We start from the raw sequence: 4,907 nt of genomic DNA, 5'->3' as shown, positions 1-4,907 counted from the left end.
AAAAGAAAAGTGAAAACTAAATGCAAAAGACGCTCCAAGATTTGCACATATCGCATGAACGAAACGAATCCGAAAACATACCGATACTTGTTGAAGAAAGATGGGATGCCTTCCGGGGCATCCCCAAGCTTAGACGCTTGAGTCTCATTGAATATTTACTTGGGGTTCCTTGGGCATCCCCAAGTTTGAGCTCTTGCCTCTCCTCACATCGATACCTCCTCGATCTTCGAACACTTCATCCACACAAAACTCAACAGAAAACTCAGTAAGATCCGTTAGTATAATAAAGCAAATCACTACTCTAATACTATTGCAAACCAATTCATATTTTGTTTTTGCACTGTAGCTACTGTAATATAACTTTTCCATGGCTTAATCCACTGATAGAAATCGATAGTTTCATCAAAACAAGCAAACAATGCATCAAAAACAGAATCCGTCTTAAACAGGACAGTCTGTAGTAATCTGAACATTCACCATACCTCTGGTACTCAAAATATTCTGCCAAAATTAGGAAAAATAAAAAAATTGTATAGAAAGACAGTGCAAAAATTTTCAGAACTGTTTAACGTTCCAGTAAAAAAATGTAAAATCACGCACTACAGCCAAAGTTTCAGCTCTGCACCGCACAAACCAATAAGCAATGTAAACATCCTAAAGGCAAACCTTGGCACATTATTGTTATAATACAAAGGAATTGTACAAGGGGATAATTATTTTTGTTGAAAAGTTTCTGTAATCAAAGGTCACAAAGTTTCCATGGGCATGAACAAAGTTCAAGGCTAGCTCCCATTTTAACAATGCTCGTCTTTCTCACTTTCGCTTTTCTTTTTGAAAAAGTTTTTGGTTTCCCTCTTTATTTTTTTGTTTTTAAACTTTATAAAAGCACTCAACAAAAATAAATGACTCTCTAAAACTTCCGGGTTGTCTCCCTGGTAGCGCTTTTTTTAAAGCCATTAAGCTAGGCATATAGTGCTCAAGTAATGGATCCACCCGGATCCCAAGGTATATCAAAGCCAATTTTAATTAACAATGATTTGTGATTTAGTAGTGAGCACAAAGTAACATATATCATGCAACAATGAAGTCTAACTCTCTTCCTATGCATCGGCATGTCATAAAAGAACAATTCATGCACACATAGTAAAGGCCAATGCATAGTATAAACAGTTTCTTGCAATTTTATCATATTGGAAACATAGAGAGGCAGAGATGTAGTTCCTCTCTCATAATAATTGCAAGTAGGAGCAGCAAGCACATGCGTATCATATTCATCAAAATTATCATGTGCAACGGTAAAATGCAACCCATTAATATAATCCTTAATAAGGGCAAACTTCTCCGATATAGTGTAGTCGGGAGAATTAAAATAGATAATAGGACTATCGTGCCTGGGTGCAATAGCAACAATTTCATGTTTAACATAAGGAACTATAGCAAGTTCATCTCCATAAGCATAATTCATATTGGCATCTTGGCCACAAGAATAGCAAGCATCATCAAAAAGGGAAATTTCAAAAGAATCAATGGTATCATAACCATCATCATAGCAATCATCCTTCGCTAAGAACGAAGGGACATTAAATAATGTATGAGATGGAGAGTCACTCTCATTAGAAGGTGGGCACGGGTAGCTAATCCGATCTTCGTCCTTTTGTTCTTCGCTCTCCTCATCATCTTTTTCATCCAATGAGATCACAGTTTTATCAATTTCTTCTTCCATAGACTCCTGCAAGATATTAGTCTCTTCTTGGACAACGGAGGAGTCTTCAATATATGGTTTAACATAGGCATTAGAAGCATAATTATCATAACAATATTCAAGTATGGCAAAATTTTCAGATTTGTAAAGAGTAGCATCATACTTTTCAATCAAAGAACCAATTTCATAAGCACCCTTAAAAGCAACAAATTCTTCAATTTGTTGAGCATCATAGTAATTATAAACACCCTTAGCATATGAAGATACGATTCCATTATCACTAAACTCACATTGGTAGGGAAGGTGTTTCTTAGGGTTTTCAGAACAACAAGTAACATCATATATTTCACATAAATTCCAAGCATAACATTGCAAACGATGAATTTGATCCAGTAAAAGTTTCCCTTTTTGAGATAAGCGGTGTCGCACATAACAAGCAAGTTCATCTAAAGATTTTCCCTCAACTAAGCTAGTTGGGGTTCCAGCACGAGCACACAGGGATCGAAGATGATCCAAGTAAAAACCTTCAGTAGTGTGATAGATTTTGAGTGGTTCTTCAACCATTGGTTCAGTAGGTACAACTAATTTTTTGGTATTTTGCGTATCCTACCCATAACTAAAGATAGAAAACAACTAAGAACAGCAAATAAAAATTACTTGGTGATAAAGCAAACAAGCACACACGAGAATATTCACCCCACGCTATTGCTCCCCGGCAACGGCGCCAGAAAAAGGTCTTGATAACCCACAAGTATAGGGGATCAATTGTAGCCTCTTTCGATAATTAAGAGTGTCGAACCCAACGAGGAGCTAAAGGTAGAACAAATATTCCCTCAAGTTCTATCGACCACCGATACAACTCTATGTGCGCTTAACGTTCGCCTTACCTAGAACAAGTATGAAACTAGAAGTACTTTGTAGGTGTTGTTGGATAGAATTGCAAGATAATAAAGAGCGTGTAAATACACAGTAGGGGCTGTTTAGGTGAAGACACAACTAAGTTAGTTTTAGTAGAGAGCTTGTTGTCACACAAGAAAGTTATTTGTCCTTAGGCAATCGATAACTAGACCGGTAATCGTTATTGCAATTTTATTTGAGGGAGAGGCATAAGCTAACATACTTTCTCTACTTGGATCATATGCACTTATGATTGGAACTCTAGTAAGCGTCCGCAACTACTAAAGATCATTAAGGTAAAACCCAACCATAGCATTAAAGTATCAAGTCCTCTTTACTCCCATATGCAAACAACCTACTTACTCGGGTATGTGCTTCTGTCACTCACGCCACCCACCATAAGCAAATCATGAACGTATTGCAACACCCTATAGCGGGGATCCCTCACGCTTGCGCGACACGGAGAGCACCATAGGACAACACCAATAATAAAACATGCAACTCAAACCAATCACGATCATCAATTAACCCATAGGACAAAACGGATCTACTCAAACATCTTAGGATAGCCATACATCATTGGGAAATAATATATATTGTTGAGCACCATGTTTAAGTACAGATTACAGCGGGTAAAAGAGGGGTTACACCGCTGCATAGAGGGGGGAAGAGTTGGTGATGATGGCGGTGAAGTTGTTGGTGTAGATTGCGGTGATGATGATGGCCCCGACGGTGTTCCGGCGCCACCAGAAGAGAGGGGGAGAGAGCCCCCTTCTTCTTCTTCCTTGACCTTCTCCTTAGATGGGAGAAGGGTTTCCCCTCTGGTCCATGGCCTCCATGGCGGCGGAGGGGCGAGAGCCCCTCCGAGATTGGATATGTCTCTCTTTCTCTCTCTGTTTCTGCATTCCCTGATTCTGCCCTTTCACTGTTTCTTAAATTCCCGAAGATCCGTAACCCCGATTGGGCTGAATTTTGGATACGATCTCTATCCGGATATTAGCTTTCTTGCGGCGAAAGAAGGGCACCAACCGCCTTACAGGGTGGCCACGAGGGCCCAGGGCGCGCCTGACCCCCTGGGGTGCGCCCCCTACCTCATGGCCCCCTCGGGCATCGTCTAGTGTTGATTCTTCTTCCCAAAAATCACATATATTCCGAAAAAATCTCCGTCGGTTTTTATCCCGTTTGGACTCCGTTTGATAAGGATTTTCTGTGAAACAAAAACATGCAACAAACAGGAACTGGCACTGGGCACTGGATCAATATGCTAGTCCCAAAAATAGTATAAAAAGTTGCTCAAAGTATATGAAAGTTGTATAATATTGGCATGGAACAATCAAAAATTATAGATATGACGGAGACGTATCACGCTCTTCAGGAAATGGCGGCCGGCAGGGTTCCTCAATTGAAACCAGCACCATCTCCTCCACCACAACCAAGGCTGCTTACCTTTGAGGAGTTTCTGGCACACAACGTTGGCCCCTCACCGGTTAGTTCATCCCCAATCTATTCACCCAAAGCATACCATTTATTCAACACAGTCATATATCCTGTTCACATTTCTTTTCAACATCCAGGGAGCCGGTGGATCTACCATTGGTGGTGGTCTTCGCGGCACTCCCGAGTCACGGAGCCCGACCACTCCGATCCATGGAGGCGGAGGTGGAGGCGGAGGCGGTCTTGGCGGTAGCGCTGCCGCTAGCAGCGACGACCTAGGCTTCGGCGGACTTGGCGGTGACAACCTCTGTGGTGCTCGACATCCTGGCGCTTAAGCCTTTTGGGTTACTTGGGTGTGGTGATGATGATAAACTTGTGGTCTTTTATGGTCCTTTAGATGACTTGTTTGCCTCTTTATATGATATTTGTTGATTGTGATGATGCTTATGCTTTGTGATGACGCATATATTGTTGTGACGGTGCCGGATGATACTTAGATGTGTTCTGTATGTCTATTTCCATCATATATATCTTTTGTATATTTGAATTGAATTGAACTAAAAACAAACAGAATAGGGCTGGCGCGAGCTACCAGTGGGCGCCACTTGGCACCTATGCCGACGGCTAGGCCGTCGGCGTAGTTTCAAAGTATACCAACGGCCTAGCCGTCGGCATAGGTGCCATGTGGCACCCACTGGTCGCTTTGGGGCCTAGCTATGCCGACAGCTAGGCCGTCGGCATAGCTGTGCCCCACGAGCGACCAGGAGCAGCCACGTGGCATATGTGACCGTCAGCATACATATGCCACGTGGCTGCTCCTGGTTGGGCAGCACTTGACGGCGGCGCTTGACGGCGGGGACGTTGCCAATGGCCG

This window comes from Triticum urartu, chromosome 1A (assembly GCF_056163025.1).
Source record: "Triticum urartu cultivar PI428250 chromosome 1A, HENAU_Tu73, whole genome shotgun sequence".
NCBI classification, from domain to species: Eukaryota; Viridiplantae; Streptophyta; class Magnoliopsida; order Poales; family Poaceae; genus Triticum; species Triticum urartu.
Note: the sequence above shows the minus strand (reverse complement) of the source record.